The following is a 20,502-nucleotide window of genomic DNA, read 5'->3' as shown; positions in this document are numbered from 1 at the left end:
AATACTTTGCAGCGGGCTCATTCCTGTGCTCCAACTAGAGTATCTGTGAGGGGTTGCAGTGTTGTGGCACCAGCACCAGTGCCTAAGGCCAAATTTTTCTGCCCCTGTTTAACAGGGGCGTGTAATTACAATTTTTAATGCAATACTTTGCCGCAGGCTCATTCCTGCGTTTCAACTAGAGTATCTGTGAGGGGTTGCAGGGTTATGGCACCAGCACCAGTGCCTAAGGCCCAATTTTTCTGCACCTGTTTAACAGGGGCATGTAATTACAATTTTTAAGGCAATACTTTGCAGCGGGCTCATTCCTGCGCTCGAACTAGAGTATCTGTCAGGGGTTGCAGTGTTGTGGCACCAGTACCAGCGCCTAAGGCCCAATTTTTCAGCTCCTGTTTAACAGGGGCGTGTAATTACAATTTTTAATGCAATACTTTGCAGCGGGCTCATTCCTGCTGTAACGGTCACAACCGTTTACGACCTTCCATCAACTACGACAGCTCATCTGACACACAGACAGATCAGCAGGCATCCCATTTTCCCAGAATCAAGACGAGACACGCAGCTCTGTACTTGTCCCAAATGTAATGACCAACTTTAATGGTTTCTTTCAGTCTTATATACAGTACAAGGCATTAAAGATACAATCAACTCCCCACCCACACACTAAGGCTAATTACTAACCATTCTAGACAGGTCGGCGCCGGCCTATAATTATCATGTCTAATCACTGCACATTCCTTCATTAACAGGATAACAAACAAAACCCCATCACACACTCTGTTCCCTAGGCAGATGTTCCGTCTCCGCATACAGCTTGACACCTATTCACACCTCTGAGCATCACTAGGCTTTAGACAGTGTTATCACACATAAACAGTATTTAGCATACATAATTAGAGGTCTGGGAGCAGACCTGGATTAACACCTCTACAGCCTTACACAATGGTTAATGGAATATCTTAGGAGTCTATGCAATTAACACCTTTCACAAGGACAATGAAATGTCTTCCAGGCCCTGACTCAATTAGCATGTCACTAGTCAGGGCTAATCATAGAATGAGTCACCACATTGAATAGCCAACAACTTGTGATATCTCAAGACATCCTGCAAACATGATTTATTATTAATGTCCCACCTCATGTAATACATGAATTATGATTCACTTGCCACCCCATGCCCAAAGGGCATAGGGTGGACTCAGACCCAAGAGTTATCAGTGACGCTGACACAGGAGTATCCCTCATCCTCACAAAGTCTCTGGGTGTCCCTGGTCATTCCGTTACACCTGCGTTTCAACTAGAGTATCTGTGAGGGGTTGCAGGGTTGTGGCACCAGCACCAGTGCCTAAGGCCCAATTTTTCTGCTCCTGTTTAACAGGGGCGTGTAATTACAATTTGTAATGCAATACTTTGCAGCGGCTCATTCCTGCGCTCCAACTTGAATATCTGTAAGGGGTTGCAGTGTCGTGGCACCAGCAACACCACCAACAAAGGCCCAATTTTTCTGCCCCTGTTCAACAGGGGCATGTAATTACAATTCTTGATCTAATATTTCACAGCAGGGCCCATTCCTGTGCCCACCAAGAGTAACTGTGAGGACTTACAGTGTTGTGGCACCAGCGCCACCACCACCAAAAAAGGCCCAATTTGTCTGCCCCTGTTCAACAGGGGCATGTAATTACAATTCTTGATCTAATATTTCACAGCAGGGCCCATTCCTGCGCCCACCAAGAGTAACTGTGAGGACTTACAGTGTTGTGGCACCAGCGCCAGCACCAAAGGCCCAATTTTTCTACCACTGTTCAACAATGGTATGTAATTACACATCTTGATATAATAGTTTACACCGCAGGGCGTTCCAGCGCCCACCAAGACTAACTGTGAGGGCTTACAAAGTTGTGACAACACCAACACGTAGGGCCCAAATTTCTGCAGAGTATATACGGCAGGCCCCTACTTTCAAACATCCAACTTGCAAACGACTCCTACTTGCAAACAGAAGGAGACAACAAGAAGTGAGAGGAAATCTACCCCTAGGAAGGGAAATTCTCTTCTGTAAGAGGTGTCTCCTGTCCACTGATGCTTTATCACCAATCCTTGTTTCACTAAAAAACCCAAATTTTCAAAAAATCACTTGTCATTGGGACAGAAAGTGAATTGCAATCTTCTGAACAGATGCACACAGGCAGCAAAACAAATGTTACAGGGGTGATAACCCTTCTCTATGTTTTCAGAAAAGCGTAAAAATAGATTTTATGGCTGGAGCTACACTTTAAAGAAGTACCAGTTCAAAATTACAAACAGATTCTACTTAACAACAAACCTACAGTCCCTGTCTTGTTTGCACCGCCTGTATACTGCTGTTCAAAGTATATAGGGCCAAAGGGGCTGGTAATGACCTGGGGGGAGGGGGGCGGGGAAACCCATGCTATTTTTCTGAATGATTTTCATCCATATTGCAGGGACCAGACATTACATTACTTTTTTTATTATAGTAATCTCATTTTGTGCAGGGACAGTTCTAAACATGTGCCACTTCACAGGCATACTATAGACACCCAGCAGGTACGATATTTAAAGGAATTCTTCAAAAAAAATCACTTTTAGCATCATTAAAATCACTGCTCCAGGAAAAAAGGACAGTTTTTAAAACTTTTTTTACATTGATACATGTTCCCTGGGGCAAGACCGGGTTCTCAAAAACGTTTTATGACAATAACATGCATATTAGGCTTTAAAATTAGCACTTTTTAATTTGAATGTTCGAGTCCTATAGACTTCAATGGTGTTCTAAATGTTCGCGCGAACGTTCGGTCCGTTCAAAGGTTCTGGTGCAAACCGAACGGGGTGGGGGGTGTTCGGCTCATCCCTACTCCTGGAGTATGTTGTCCAGTTCTCAGGAAGGATATACTGGAAATGGAGCAAGTACAGAGGAGGGCAACAAAGCTAAAAAGGTACTGGAGGACATTAGTTATGAAGAAAGGTTGTGAGCACTGAACTTATTATCTCTGAAGAGATGCTTGAGAGGGGATATGATTTAAATTTACAAATACTATCCCGACTCCGATTGTTGTGAAGCGTATTATCCCTTGTGAGACTTCTATGCCTGGCCAGTATAAGATATAATCACTGAGGACAATGCTCATCAGATAGCTTGAACTCACCAATACCGTTTCCATCCACAGAGGTGCTTTATTCCGAACATCAGGTTACAGCAGATGACAGGATACAACAGATGAATAGATTGTGGTATTTATGCGGTCAAAAGATGATATTGTCTGTAGCTTACTATGTAGGATATATGTGTCCTGCTACATGTGGCTGGTTAGTTGCATCCATGACACAGGAAATACAATCACAGCAAGAAGGAGTGGAGCATTTCATACAAAGGAAGTGTGTTATGCATCAGGGAAAAGACATGAAAAAAACAAGTGCATTACCACAAAAGGTCACTAGATGGCAGCATGTGAACTAAATATAGAGAGTAGAGGGTTCTTTACTGTAAGAGCGGCAAGGATATGGAATTCCCTTCCACAGGCGGTGGTTTCAGCGGGGAGCATCGATAGTTTCAAAAATCTTTTAGATAAGCACCTGAACGACCACAAGATACAGGGATATACAATGTAATACTGACATATAATCACACACATAGGTTGGACTTGATGGATTTGTGTCTTTTTTCAACCTCACCTACTATGTAACTATGATTTAAAACATTCAGGTGTGAAAGCAGCCTAATACCTCGTACACATGACCAGTTTTCCCATCGGGAAAATTGCCGTGACAGCTTTTGCCTGGGAAACCTGGCTATGTGTATGCTCCATGGCAGTTTTCCGGACAGGAAAACCACAGTTTCCTATGGGAAACGCTGCAGTGGAGCATACACATGGCCTGGTTTCCTGGCCAAAGCTCTCATGGCAGTTGGTGTAGGGGGAAAAAGCTGCCGAGCCGGTTCTCGGCTTTCCCCTAGGGTTTCCCGGCGGTAAAAAGTCCGCCGGGAAACCTGATTGTGTGTACCAGGCATTAGCCCTCATTCATATTGAATGCGGCTTTGAAATTGTACTACTTCATCTGAAATCACACAATTTCTGTGGAACCGTGACACACAGCCAGGATGATGCAACCACTTTACGACTGTCATTCTGCTATATGGTTAAAGTAGCAATCAACACTCCTATTAGGAATTGTGTTCAACATTTATGCCGCGTACACACGGTCGTTTTTTGTGATGAAATAAAACAACGTTTTATATCATGAAACAAAACAATGTTTTTCAAACTTCATTTTAAAAAACGACGTTGCCTACACACCATCGTTTTTTCAAAATGCTCTAGCAAAGCGCGGTTACGTTCAGCACGTACGACGGCACTCTGTTCCATTCAAGCTCGCGTCATAACTTGCTTCTGAGCATGCGCGGGTTTAAAAAAGTTGTTTTAAACATCATTTTACCCACACACTATCATTTTAAATGACACAAAAAACGACGTTTTGAAAAACGACATAAAAAATTGAAGCATGTTCGAAATTTTTTTTTGTCGTTTTTCAGAAGACATAAAACAACGTTTTCCCCACACACGGTCATTTTAAATGACGTTTTTAAAAATGTCGGTTTTTTTTCATCACAAAAAATGACCATGTGTACGCGGCATTACAAACTAGAGTTGATTGGAACTTTAAAAGCTTCACCAAAGCTTGCTGAAACTGTTAAAGTTTGCTGTTCACACTGCTCTTATAAAAACTGAAGCCCATGTGACACAGGCCTTAACAAAATGTAAAGTAAATGAACAGAAGAGAAATCAAAATCAAATCAATATTTTTAAAAGACCACCGATTCTTATAGGTACATTTGCATCCAGTTTATGAAGGAACTCGGGAGGTAGGTTGTTCCAAACATCTTGGAGAACTAACCATATATCTTCTATGGAAGTGGGCTGCCTCAGATCCTTCTGTCTCTTCATGTAATCCCAGATAGAATAGTTGATGTTGGGATCAGGGCTCTGGGGGAGCCAAATCATTACTTCCAGGACTCTTTGTTCTGCTTTATGCTGAAGATAGTTCTTAAAGCGGAGTTCCAACCACAATTAGCATTTTTTAAGTGTATGTCCTTTCATCCTGCGTTTTTATAATATAAATCTGGTCACTTACTATTTTACAATCTGCCGCCGATCTGCATAGATATTCAAAAAAGATAGTTTATAAAACTATATCTACACCGTTGTCATTTTGCTTGTGGGCATTGTGAAGCCTACAGGCACTTACTTCCTGGAAGTCTTGGATGGGGAGTGATAATTGGACAGCGCACTGCATCCTGGGAAATGATGACACACATTTCCCAGGAGCATTAGAGGGAGATGATGTCAGAATCCTAGGTGGTTTCAAAGGCAGATTTCGTGGGACCGCATAGCAACAGGCATTTCCAGATGAGTAAAAAAAAAAAATTCGTAAACCTCGGAACCTCCACTTTAATGACATTGGTTGTATGTTTGGGGTTGCTGTCCTGCTGCAGAATACATATAGGGTCACATGCCTCCCTGATGGTATGGCATAATGGATAAGTATCTGCCTATATTTCTCAGCAATGAAGACACCAATGATCCTGACCAAGTCCCCAACTCCATTTGCACAAATGCAGCCCCGAACTTGCAAGAAACTTCCACCACTTTTACTGTTACCTGCAGACGTTATTGTAGCACTCTACAGCCCTTCAGCAAACAAAATACCGCCTGTTACAGCAAAACTTTTTATAGTTTGGCCCATCAGTCCAGAGAAGCTGCTGCCATTTTTCTGCACCCCAGTTCCTATGTTTTCATGCAGAGTTGAGTCGCTGTCAGAAACTATGACTCAGACCGATACAGGAGTACAGTTAAATCACACTTGTTTAAGAATAAAAGTAAATAGAACAAACGTAGTCAAAACATAGCCAAAATTTGGTAACCGGAACGGTAAGTCAGGAAGCCAGGGATCAGCGCAATGGAACAGCAAGTAGGATCTGGAGCCTGAAGGAATGTTAGCCAAGCAAGTCTTTAACATGAACGCAGGAGATGTTGATCAAGGCGAAGGCACAGATCATCTGTGCTGGACAGCTTAAGTAGGCAGGACTGACGAGCAGGAAATCATCAACAGGTGAGTCACTGTGGAGAGATAGGAGCCGACAGTTGAGCAGCCAGCTCAGAGAAGAAAGGGCTGAGCCCAGCCCTGACAGTACCCCCTCCTCAACAACCCCTCCCCCTCGGAGGGCCACCAGGCTTGAGGGGAAAAAGTCTATGGAATTCATGGAGGAGGACAGGGGCATATACATCCGAGGATGATACCCAAGAGCGTTCCTCTGCACCATGCCCTTTCCAATGCACCAGGTACTGTTTGCGTTCACGGAACCTACGGAAGTCAACAATGGACTGTGCATCATACTCCTCATGGTTCTCAACCTGTACAGGGTGAGGATGTGGAACCGAGGTGGTAAGGCGGTTGCAGACCAAAGGTTTTAATAAGGAGTCATGAAATACATTTGCAATACGCATATTAGAAGGAAGGTCTAACGCGTAAGCCACTGGGTTAATCCTGCAAAGAATACGGAAAGGCCCAATAAGCCAAGGTACGAACTTTAGAGAGGGAACACGAAATTGGAGGTTGCGAGATGACAGCCAGACCCTGTCCCCAACCTGGTAGGAAGGCGCAGGCAGGCGTCTGCGGTCAGCATGGAATCTGCATGTCGCAAAGCCTCCTGGACCTGTGCCTAAGTGGAACAAAGACCATGGGGACGCTCCTCCAATGCAGGAATACTCTGCGGAACAAATTAGTCAGGCAACATGGAAGGTTGGAAACCATAGTTCGCCATAAACAGGGACAATCGAGAAGCAGAAATCAAGGCACTATTGTGAGCAAACTCTGCCCACGGTAAGAGGTCTGACCAGTTGTTATGATAGTCAGAAATATAGCAATTTAGGAATTGCTCCAGGGACTTATTGGATCGTTCTGCAGCCCCATTGGACTGCGGGTGATATGCAGACGAGAAAGCAAGCTGAATTCCCAACTGTGTACAAAGGGACTCGCCAGAACCGGGACACAAACTGGCTACCCCTGTACAAGACAATCACCTTGGTTAGCCCATGTAAGCAAAAGATTTCCTGAGCAAAATTGGAAGCCAGTTCCTTAGAAGTGGGCAACTTCTTAAAGCAGAGGTTCTGCGGCAAATCAAATTTTTTGAGTGTACTGCGAACTCGGCTAGGCTCGGCCGCGCTCGGCTCCACCCGCAGCCACGCGAGAGGAGCCGAGAGAAGCCTCTCGGCGCCAAATCCAAAAACAAACATCGCTGCAACCCCGGGCAAGGTGCGGATGGACATGCTGGACGGAGACGGACACGCTGAACGGAGACGGACACCTAGATGGAGGCCGCAGACGGACACCTCCAAAGCCGCAGACGGACACCCACAAGGCTGGATGGACCCCGCGCAAGGAAGCCGCAGACGGACACACACAAGGCTGGATGGACCCCGCGCAAGGCCGCAGACGGATGCCGGACAAGGCCGCCGATGGACGCAGGGCAACAATGTAAGTTTTCTTTTTTTCCCTTTTTTACCTATCTAAGCTTGGGGTGCGCGTTATACGCCGACACGCAGTATACCCTGATAAATACGGTATCTCTTTATAGTGGAATAGTGTACCACAACTCCAGTGTCTGCCAGATCTTTCTGGAGGGATCGTGCAGTCAAATGTGGGTTTTGAATTGCTTTTTTCACAATCCTGCGAGCTGTTCTGTCTGATATTTTTCTTTGTCTTCCAGATCTTGCTTTAACTTCCACTGTTCCTGATGACTGCCATTTCTTAATTACATTCCGAACAGAGGATATTGACATCTGAAAACGCTTTGCTATCTTCTTATAGCCTTCTCCAGCTTTGTGAGCGTCAACTATTTTCAGTTTCAGTTTTCTAGACAACTGCTTAGAAGAACCCATGGTGCTGATTGTTGGGGCAAGGTCAGTGGAGTCTGGGCATTTAAAACCTTTGCGATTGACATCACCTGGTCTTCCCAGACGATGATTGAGAACAATCCATGACACTGGCAGGTCTCAGCTTTGCAAAGGGGGCAGTGCATGCTATAAATTCTGCAGGGTGCCCAAACTTTTGCAGACGCCATTTTTTTGTTTTCTGTAATTTTGAAAGTGTAAATGATGGAAATAAAATCTAACTCTTTTTTTTGACATATTATAAGAATGTCTAATCTGTAATTTGATGCCTTTTGGAGATTTTTCCATCTTTCCTTGGCTTCATTATGCACATTAATACAAATCGATCCCCACTGTATGTCATTTGGTGTGTTTATACCTGAAAACATAAAATTCATGTAAACCTTACCAATGAACTTCTATTTGCTCTGTTTTGGTCTGTTAAATATATAATTTAAAGTGCAAAAAATACCTGTTAAATCTCCCAGAAATCAAACAATCTGATAACTTTTTGTGTTTTCCACCCCTGCTCACCATTATCATTTAGTATTGTCCCCAGTTCTCTCTCTGAACTACAGAACACAGAACAAGCAAAATAACCTAAAATGGAGAGCCGAGAAAGCCATTGCATCTAAAGTAAGCTGCATTATATAATGTGATGGACGATACTAAAATTCCTATTTTGTGTAAAGCTAATTCTTTTATTAGAACCAATGAAATGTTTTCTCTTAGTATATTCTTTTAATTTCTTTTATATTCTTATATTGTTTTCATATTCATTATCTATAAATGCATGTGTGAAAAATATATATCACAATACTGTTATTGAGCCACATTCTTAAAAGGCTTACGACGGCGCAACGCCATTTGCGCCGTCGTAAGTCCTAATCTGGCCCGGCGTATCTATGCGACTGATTCTTAGAATCAGTTATGCATAGATATCCCTTAGATCTGACAGGCGTAAGGCTCTTACGCTGTCAGATCTTAAATACAATTTTTTTTCCCGCCGCTAGGTGTCGCCTTGTCGTTTTCCCCGTCGTTTATGCAAATTAGCTGTTTACGCGGATTCCCGAACGTACGCGCGGACGACGCAGTGAATTTACGACGTTTCCGTAAGCGTAAACTTGCCCCTGCTATATGAGGGGCAAGTTTACGAAGGTCCGTTGTATGCATGTTAAGTATGGCGCCGGGTCAGCGTCGTCTTTTTCCGTCGTTTACGTTGTTTTCGTAAGTCGTTTGCGAATACGACTTTACGTCAATGACGCTCATGTCGGCGTCATTGACGTTTTCCGTCGTGAGCTGGAGCATGCGCACTGGGCTATTTTTATGCCCGGCGCATGCGCAGTTCAATCGTCGCGGGGGCGCGCTTAATTTAAATACAAGCCGCCCCCTTTGAATTACGCGGCCTTACGCCGGGCCATTTACACTACGCCGCCGCAAATTACGGAGCAAGTGCTTGGAGAATACGCCACTTGCTCCAGTAATTTGCGGCGGCGTAGTGTAAATGGCTTACACTACGCAAACGCCGATTCTATGAGAATCTGGCCCATTATCCAAGAAACAGATAATGTTTTAAAGTTACAACTTTAAATGGAGGACAAAAGGACTGTTAAAATCAAAAGCAGATGTCATCCCCTCACTCCAAAAACCCCCCTTCCTCCTTGCTTCACTTATGTCCATAAATGACTTTGAAGAGAAAAACCCTTGCAGAGCTGACCAAGGACCCCTGTACATGGACTTTCCATAAGAAACTCTTACACGTGGGCTGCATGTGCTGTGAGAAGCCCCATACCTTATATGGACTTACAAGGAGAATGTGTGCAGTGTGCAGTGTGCAAAGAACAGACGTCACAGGGGGGCGTGTAAAATGGGAGTGAATTGTATGAGCTGACCAATGTGAATGCATATGTTTTGTGATGTCATATTTTATGTTAATAAAGGAAGCCGCATGGCCTCCACCCCTTTCTCTTTTGCACGGGACTTGAAGCAAGGAACATTGTCATTTCTTGCTCACACACAATTGGACCCAGCACGCAGAACAGGCTTCCCCTGATTTGAGTCAGGGCCTCATCCTCATCAAAACAGTATATTTCTTTATATACAGTATCTCACAAAAGTGAGTACAACCCTCACATTTTTGTTAATATTTTAATACAACACTGAAGAAATTACACTTTGCTACAATGTAAAGTAGTGAGTGTACAGCTTGTATAACAGTGTAAATGTTCTGTCCCCTCAAAATAACTCAACACACAGCCATTAATGTATAAACTGCTGGCAATAAAAGTGAGTACACCCCTAAGTGAAAATGTCCAAATTGGGCCCAATTACTCATAATTCCACCCCAGTGTCATTTGACTCGTTAGTGTTACAAGGTCTCAGGTGTGAATGGGGAGCAGGTGTGTTAAATTTGGTGTTATCGCTCTCACTCTCTCATACTGGTCACTGGAAGTTCAACATAGCACCTCATGACAAAGAACTCTCTGAGGTTCTGAACAAAATAATTGTTGCTCTGCATAAAGATGGCCTAGGCTATAATAAGATTGCCAAAACCCTGAAACTGAGCTGCAGCAAGGTGGCCAAGACCATACAGCGGTTTAACAGGACAGGTTCCATTCAGAACAGGCCTCACCATGGTCGACCAAAGAATTTGAGTGCACGTGCTCATCGTCATATCCAGAGGTTGTCTTTGGGAAATAGAGGTATGAGTGCTGCCAGCATTGCTGCAGAGGTTAAAGGGGTGGGAGATCAGCCTGTCAGTGCTCAGACCTTACTCCACACACTGCATAAAATTGGTCTGCATGGTTGTTGTCCCAGAAGGAGGCCTCTTTTTTTTTTATTTTTTACAAAGAGAGAAGGAGGCCTCTTCTAAAGATGATGCACAAGAAAGCCCGCAAACAGTTTGCTGAAGATAAGCAGACTAAGAAAATAGATTACTGGAACCATGTTATGTGGTCTGATGTGACCAAGATAAGCTTATTTGGTTCAGATGGTGTCAAGACCAGTGTGTCTTACCTACAATCAAGCATGGTGGTGGAAGTGTCATGGTCTGGGGCTGCATAAGTGCTGCCGACGCTGGGGAGCTACAGTTCATTGAGGGAACCATTTATGCCAACATGTTCTGTGACATACTGAAGCAGAGCATGATCCCCTCCCTTTGGAGACCGCAGGGCAGTATTCCAACATGATAACGACCCCAAACACACCTCCAAGATGATCACTACCTTGCTAAAGAAGCTGATGGTAAAGGGGTAAAGTGATTGGCTGGCCAAGCATGTCTCCAGACCCAAACCCTATTGAGCATCTGTAGGGAATCCTCAAATGGAAGGTAAAGGCATATCATTATGAAGGCGTGGAAGAGGACTTCAGGGGCAACCTGTGAAGCTCTGGTGAGCTTTATGCCCAAGAGGGTTAAGGCAGTGCTGGATAATAATAGTGGCCACACAAAATATTGACACTTTTGGCCAAATTTGGACATTTTTACTTAGGTGTGTACTCATATTTGTTGCCAGCGGTTTAGACATTAATCGCTGTGTGTTGAGGTATTTTAAGGGAACATCAAATTTACACTGTTATACAAGCTGTACTCTGACTACTTTACATTGTAGAAAAGTGTCAGACCCTAACACTCAACTTAACTTTACCCTTTAAGCCCTGTACAAGCGGACCAGAATCTTGTCAGGAAAAAAACGTTTTTGGATGCTACAACGCATGCGTCAAAGTCATTTTGAGCATGCGTGGGTTTCCACGGTGACAGGTAAGTATACAGACGCTCGGGTTTCTCGGCAAGAAAACACGACGAGAATCACGACGAGAAAATAGAGAGCAGGGGGGAGATTCAGAAAGTGATACGACGGCGTATCTCCTGATACGCCATCGTATCTCTGAGATCCGACGGTCGGATCTATGCGACTGATTCATAAGAATCAGTTACGCATAGATCTCCCTTAGATCCGACAGGTGTAAGTGACTTACACCGTCGGATCTTAGGCTGCAATCTCCCGCCGGACGCTAGGTGACGCTTCGGTTTTTTACGCGACGAATATGCAAATTCCGATTTCCGCCGATTCAGAAACGAACGCCCGCCCATTGTTTTTTTTACGTCGTTCGCGTTCGGCTTTTTCCGGCGTATACTTACCCCTGCTATATGCGGCGTATCCAATATTAAGTATGGCCGTCGTTCCCGCGCCGAGTTTTGAATTTTTACAACGTTTGCGTAAGTCGGTCGCGAATATGGATGGACGTAATTTACGTTCACGCCGAAAACAATGACGTTCTAGCGACGTCATTTGGAGCATGCGCACTGGGAAAAATCGCGGCCGGCGCAGGCGCAGTACGATCGGCGCGGGGACGCACCTGATTTAAATAATACACTCCCCCTAGCCGCGGAATTTTAATTCCGCCGGGGAAGTTACGATCCGCCGGCGCAAGTTTCGAGGTAAGTGCTTTCTAAATACAGCACTTGCCTCAAAAAATTGCGCTGGCAGATTGTAAATAAGATAGATTACGCGGATCTAAAGATCGGCTGATCTATCTGAATCTAGCCCCAGGTTCTCTATTTTTCTCGTCTTTATTCTGGGCAGTTTTCTTGACGGGAAACCCCAAAGCCTTGTACACACGCACGGTTTACTCAGCAAGAAAGCTCTGCCAGCAGTTTTCTTGCCGAGAAAACCGTGCGTGTGTACAAGGCTTCAGTCCCTAAACATTAGCCATACAATAGCCATAATCCTAACACCAATATTTTTTTCTTGATGAAAAATTTCAGTGACTGAAAAATTCTATAATTCCATGTATTAATGACAATTTTTGGTGCCAGCATACGACACTCCAAATAATGGTTGTTGAAAAAGCTCTTTTAAAATGCCTGCACAATTTATTTTCCGAATTTAAATGCACTTTTAATCCACTGAATAAAACAATTGAGTATTTATACCCTCCCAGGAAATCCATTCTAAAACTCTACCTAAAGTATTGTAGAAGCTGTTTACCCTTCATATTAATAGAAATAGATGCTGAATGCAATACATTTCAAGGATTCATACAATACACATACACATCTTTAATTTGGAAGGAAAATCCCACTCAATACTTGTAGAAAAAGTTTATTTTTAGGTGCATTTTAACTTAGAAGAGACTTGTGTTGCCTTTGTTAATTGTAATTTAATTTTAAACAGATAAATCAATGTGAGAACAAATTGTCTTTTTTTGAAAGTTGTACTAATAGCTTGTCTAGTTCTGATGGCACGAGATCAATTTAACTTAATCTAAAAGAAAGTAATATTGATGAGTTTTACAAGATACCCAATAAGGCTCCAAATGACCAATTCATCTGTTTGATGCCTGATTATTGTGCCGGGATTCCTCAGGTGTCTCAGTCTGCGATGTACTCTGTAGTGTAGTATCTAATCTTGAGTGAAATTTGTACAAATCTTTGGTACTCATACTTTTGGAATAATCCATCGATCTCTTCCCAACATCACACTTGTGGGAATGTGCATTTTTATATGTTATTGTAAGAAAATAAGGACACCCAGCCCCTCCTCTGTGATATGTTAGTTGAGTTCAAAGTGTATCTAAACCCAAGAATAAAAATGTGATATATTGCAACATACGTTCTGGGCAGTCCCATCCAGATCATGGCCACTTTCCACATGGGCCTACCACAAAATTTAAGGGTATTGCCTATTCGTAACCATGACCCCCTCAGTCAAGATTTTTTTTGGATTTACTGTGCATGTCCAGTAACCAAAAAAAAAAGTGTAATGCTACGATCCAGGGACAGCCAATCTGGGACAGTTGGCATCTGTGCTAAACCCTCCTAATTTTCTAACAGCTAAAGACGACACCATCTTAGCCATTATTTCGATCTGAAGTTGCTATGGTGCTGCGCACATGATCAGCTATGTTATCAGTAATTTGAGGGGCCATGCAGTGATTAGGGTGTGCCTGGGCACACCTGGCACACCCCCTGCGCATGCATATGCTGGAAGTTATCACCATCACCAGAGGAATGCCTTGGATTGTCTTGGGAAACAGGTAAATCAGTGGGATAAGTTTTGTTTTAAAAAATGTTTTTATGTTCATTGCTGCCTTTATCTAGTGTTCTAAAAATGCTAGTTGCCATTTTGATGGGATATTTGTTATTTTTTTCCAGATAGGAATGAAAACATTTGGAAATCCAAAACGGTTCTATTCAGAATTAGAATAGAAGTTAAAGAGGAACTTAACACCCCCCCTTTTTTTGCTTCCTTGCTTACCTGATGCTGGGTTGTCCTCAGCTCAGAGACCCACCCACCCAGCAGATTTAGTGTTGTTCAGCTTTGATCCTCTTCTCTGCAGTCACCGATCAGGTTCCATGCTGCCATGTTCTCCTGTGATGTCATCGGGAGGCTGCTGACTCTTCCGGGTTCAGGCACAGTGTCAGGGAAGAATTCCAAGAAGACCTGGCAAATATGCCAGTATGTAATATGGCTGTGCTAATTCGCGCATGCGCATTAGCAAATGGCACACAATGGTGAATGTGCATGCACGATGGCGCATCAGCGCTGGCAAAGTGCGCTAATTTCCAGTGTCCACTGGCCTATATAAGGACAGCAGCTGGTCTCACAAAGTGCTGGAATATCGTCAGCCTTGTATCCTGAGCTCCTGTACCTTGTACTTCTGCTTGATTACATGTTACTGGCCCGACTTAGACCTGACCTGCTCTGGCATGTCTTCTGGCTCTGAACCCGGCTTGCTCCACGGACCTGCTTCTGCCTCTGCTCCTGACTGACTTCCTGTGTTTCAACCCTGGCCTGGTTTCTGACCTTGCTTTCTGCTCTACCTATCTGTCAAGATCCGCAAGCACCTTCAGAGAGTCATCTGCTGTAACAACTCCTATACTCTTGGGTGTCCACACATCTGGAACCATCAGGCAGCTTTACCTCCAGGCAACCAACCTATGTGACACACGGTCCCCCTCGATGAGTTGTCGCTTGGCCTGCCCCCTCCTCCTTTAGTAAGTTGAATGAGCGCCTGCTGCCTCCTAGGATATGCATGTCACATATCACAGGGACAACTGGGGCACTGGCATAATTCGCCTAGGCGAAGGATGGAATATTTGTGCAGAGGAGGGGGAGCGAGATGGATAGGAGCAAACTTGTTTTAACCACTTGCTTACCGGGCACATATACCCCCCTCCTGCCCAGGTGAAATTTCAGCTTCCGGGACTGCGTCGCTTTAACTGACAATTGCGCGGTCGTGCGACGTGGCTCCCAAACAAAATTGACGCCCTTTTTTTCCCCACAAATAGAGCTTTCTTTTGGTGGTATTTTATTTTTTGCGCTATAAACAAAAAAAGCAACAATTTTGAAAAAAAATTCAATATTTTTTACTTGTTGCTATAATAAATAGCCCAATTTTTTTTTCCCCCAAATTTTTTTTTCTCCGTTTAGGTCGATACGTATTCTTCTACATATTTTTGTTAAAAAAAAAAAAATCGCAATAAGCGCTTACAAAATATGGGGCAGAATTATTATTATTATTTAATTTTTTATTTTTTTTACTAGTAATGGCGGCGATCTGCGATTTCTTTATTGGGACTGTGACATTATGGCGGACACATCGGACACTTTTGACACATTTTTGGCGCCATTCACATTTATACAGTGATCAGTGCTATAAATATGCACTAATTACTGTATAAATGTGACTGGCATTGAAGGGGTTAACACTAGGGGGTGAGGGAGGGGTTAAATGTATACCTGTATTGTGTTCTAACTGTGGGGGAAGGGGGTGACTGGGGGAGGTGACCGATCTGTGTCCCTATGTACAAGAGACACAGATCGGTCTCCTCTCTCCCCTGACAGGACGTGGAGCTCTGTGTTTACACACAGAGCTCCATGTCCCTGCTCTGTCATTACCGATCGCAGGTACCTGGCGGACATCGCGACCGCCAGGCACGCGCATCGGCATCTCGGTGACGATACGTGGCTCCCAAACAAAATTGACGCCTTTTTTTCCCCCACAAATAGAGCTTTCTTTTGGTGGTATTTGATCACCTCTGCGGTTTTTATTTTTTGAGGAATCCAGGACGTCAATAGACATCCTGTTGGATTTTCAGAGCCACCGTGAAGCCGTCATTTGACGATGGCCCGGTGCTAAAGTGGTTAAAGGGCGACGATGTTCTTTAAAGTGGAAGAAAAACTCTATCTCATTCCTGTCAGAGCTCTCTCATGAATGGGGATTCTTGGGTGTCCTCATTCATAAGAAAGCATGTGAGGTTATGGATGGGGCAGGGCTGCTCAGGATGGGGGCATTGCCAGGTGGGACTGGGACGAGGCCAGACAAGGTTGGGTGGGGCTTGGCTATGCTGCTTGAACAAACATGAACAAACGGTACCAGGATGTGCCTATGAGCACTTCGGGCTGCACAGGCACACGGTTGTCAGTGAAGGAGATGATTTCTGAATGTCTAGATTAGATGGTGGTTGTTTCTAATAAGACATTTAGTAATTTAAATGGTGATTAATATAAAAGTTTATCATATTGTTCATACAAATAGAGGGTATGTTTTATTCTTAATTGGAATTACATTTTAAATCTTCCACTGGGGTAGAGATTTCAGAACCAACTGCCAACATTTTAAGGAGATTTCCTTTTACTTCCTGTTGTTTCTCTGAGTCAGGAAGGGAAGCAAAAAATGTAAATTAAAAAAATCTGATAGGGATTTAATTCCATGCCAAACTGAAAGAACGTTTTTGCTCTAGATACATTTTAGGGAAAAACTTCAACTAATAAAAGGCTTTTAGGTGAATTGAAACTTACTAGCATTCCCCCAATCCTACCCACCAAACCATTATTGAAGGCATTGTTGGTAATTTGAGCCGAGGTCCATTTGCACCATGTATTTTCAAGAGAGGCTCCCCTCTTAATCCTTAAATTCTGAATAGCATATTAGCAAATATAAACAAGACTTCAGCCCTGCTGTCTTCAGCTTTGGAATACCAGCTCACATGCCTAATGTTCTGAGCTGGTGTATATATGGATGAAACCCCATATGCTTTTTTTTTTATAATAAAATAAAAAAATCTCCCAGGATTTTAGATACGAGCACTGCAATAGATTTAAGTGAAAAACTCTGTTCTACTACATTTTTATTTATTTGGTTGTCTGTAGTACCAACTAACCCTTGTACCTACCATGCATAAACACCACATTGCCCAGCCATTCCTATGGATGGCTTTATATTGCATTTGAAGTATGAATACAGACCCTTTCCTAGGGATTAAAATTAAAGTGTTACTAAACCCAGGACCCTGCATTCACTATATCTAGTCTCCCACAGTACACAGAACTTAGAAATGCAATAGTAGTAAATATAAACTGCTAAATACCTTTTTTCATTAGTAGTTAGAGCAGTCTTGTGACTTCTATCAGTGTCTGGTTAAAGCTTGTAGGAGGAGTTTTCATTCTGCTCTGACTGTCCTATAAGGCTGCAGGACCCCTGACCCTCTGGACAGTGCTGATGGGCCCTGTGCTTATCACATGCACTCTCCCAAGAAAGAAAAAAACCTCTCTAGCATGACACACCAAACTGAGCATGTGCAGCTTGTCCCCTAGCCTCGGTTTTATATGGGGATGATTTTGGGACTGTGGAAGAAGGGGAAGAACAGAGAAGACAGTCTATTTACACAATACAGAGGATTTATCCCTTAGGCCTCGTACACACCAGAGGATATCCGCTGGAAACAGTCCGCCAGACCGTTTCCAGCAGATAAATCCTCTGGCGGATTTGGATCTGATGGCTGTACACACCATCAGATTGAAATCCGCGGTGACGTGCCGCGACGATGACGCGGCGACGTGCGTGACGCTGGAAGGTAACTACTTCCACGCATGCGTCGAATCATTACGACGCATGCGAGGGATGGGAGAGGACGGATTGATCCGGTGAGTCTGTACAGACGACCGGATCAATCCGCTGGACACGATTCAAGCGGATAGATTTCTTAGCATGCTAAGAAATTTCTATCCGCTTGAAATCGATCGGCTGGACGAATCTCCGCGGAAAAATATCCGCTAGGCCGTACAGACGACCAGATTTGTCCGCTGGAACTGATCCGCGGATCAATCCCAGCGGATAGATCCGGTTGTCTATACGAGGCCTTAAGGTTCCACAGTAAGTATAATTAATATTCGCTAATGTCTTCCTCCTTCTCCTCCACGTCAATTAGGAAGTGGGCTGGGAGGAGAAGCAATGCCTGTTTGAGCAGGTCCTCCCAGTCAGAAGCCCAGGCCAGGAGAGAAGCGTGTTTTGGCTGCACCGGAGCAGCCTGACAGGTCGGGGACGCCGCTGCAGGGTATCCAGCGCTCCGGTGATCCTGCCTTATGTCCAACAACAGCCCGGATCAGCCTCCACCTCGCCATTGAGTACCGAAGCAGCCACACTGCCAGACATCTACTAAGGCCGCTGTCTGGGCGGGGGGCGGCGGTGCGAGTGCAGGTTTGTTTGCCACCCTCCCCAAAAAAAGAGCACCAGCCGCCACTGCTATAGACATTTTATAACATAGACACAAATTATTTATGCATAATTTTTATTTACTTATTTGGTTTTCAAGTCAAACATAAATTGTATTAGGCATAAATTAAACAATAAGAATATTTATTAAATTGTGTTTATCCGTACTGCATATTTTTAATGTATTTTGTTTATACATTTTAGTCAACCTTCTCAGTTTGCCCTGAACTAGTTACATGATTCTCATTACCTTCTTATGTGTCCTCTGCTTTGATATTATCTGTCTCTGGTCTGTCTTCATTCCTTTCTCTTCTTTGCTAAGTCCTAAGGACAGATGAAAGTCAAATTAAGAAACAGTCTCTCAGTTCGTATTTTACCCAGAATCACAGGGGTGAACTGTATGCAAGCAAACTGCTGTCAACAGAAAGGCATGGGACAAACAGTACAAACTATCACTTGTAGTACAGATCCGGCAAGACCAGTACAGTGAGTGTCTGTATATAGTATAGGCTTTATTTACTTAGCTATCTATAATGATTGTTTTAAGATAAACAACAGTTATATTAGGCAATGACAGTCAAGGACAGCTGCAAATAAGGGAGAAATGCAAAATATGGAGACAGGGGGCTATGCTTATATAAAGAAGGTTTAGGGTGCTTTCACACTGATGTGGTGCAGTTTTTAGACAGCGCAGTCTATGTGCGTCTTTTGTACAGGTTACCTGCGCTTTGATATCAACTTTAAATAGAGCAGATTCTGAAAGTGCACCAAAAGTCCTGCATACCAGAATTTTGGTGCTCTTTCACAAAACACACTAAGGCCCCTTTCACACTGGGGCAGGATGTGCTGTGGCGGTATAGAGTCGCTATTTTTAGCGGCGCTATACCGTCGGAATTGCGCCGGTATTTGGGCGCTAGCGGTGCGGTATTAACCCCCCCGCTAGCAGGCGAAAAAGAGGCGCATTGCCGGCGGTATTACCGCGGTGTCCCATTGTTTTAAATGGGAAGGAGCGGTATATACACCGCTCCTGTCACTGCTCCAAAGATGCTGCTTGCAGGAGATTTTTTTTCCTCCCGCCAGCGCATTGCCTCAGTGTGAAAGCCCTCTGGCTTTCACATTGAGAATGCAGGGGCAGAAGTATTTCAGGCGTTTTTTATGCGCTATTTGTAGCGCTAAACTGCCTGAAATACGACTCAGTGTGAAAGGGGCCTAAAGCTACCCGATCTAATAGAAGTCTATGGCAAAGCACAGGTAACCCACATCAAAACGGTGTTGATCAACCACCAAACCTCTATCAATAATTCCAGAGTTCAAGAGCAGTCTACTGGTTCTAGACATTTAAATTAGTTGTAAAGTCTTATGCCGCGTACACACGATCATTTTTCGGGTTGTAAAAAACTAAGTTTTTCAGGCTCTAGAAAAAACTAAGTTTTTTTCAACTTCATCATTAAAATGACGTTGCCCACACATGATCGTGAAAAAAAAACACGTACGACGGCACTATAAAGGGGAAGTTCCATGCGGATGACGCCACCCTTGGGGCTGCTTTTGCTAATTTCTTGTTAGTAAAAGACTAATCGTGCTTTTCTGTCTGTTACAGTGTGATGAATGTGCTTACTACATTACGAACGGTAGTTTTACCAAATTGAGCGCCCCCTTCTCATAACTTGCTTTTGAGCATGCGCAGGGTTTTCACCTTGTTAAAGCCCACACACGATCATTTTTTACTACCTGAAAAACGACATAGTTTAAAACGGGGGGGGGGGGGGGAAAAAGAGCATGTTCGAATTTTTGTCGTTTTTCAGAACCCGAAAAATACTCTGAAGCCCACACATGATCGTTTTAAATTACATTTTTAAAAAACTTTGTTTTTTACAACCCGAAAAATGATTGTGTGTACACGGCATTAGCTTTAAAGTGTAAACCTCCTTTATTTTACATAAAAATAACCAATATGTTATACTTACCTGCTCTGTGTATTGGTTTTGCACAGAGCAGCCCAGATCCTTTACTTCTTTCACCCCACGCCAGCACTCCTGACCCCTCTGTCCTGCCAGGTACCCCT

The sequence above is a fragment of the Rana temporaria genome, chromosome 1 (assembly GCF_905171775.1).
Source record: "Rana temporaria chromosome 1, aRanTem1.1, whole genome shotgun sequence".
Lineage (NCBI taxonomy): Eukaryota > Metazoa > Chordata > Amphibia > Anura > Ranidae > Rana > Rana temporaria.
The sequence above is the reverse complement of the archived record's forward strand: the minus strand, read 5'-3'. Positions refer to the sequence as shown.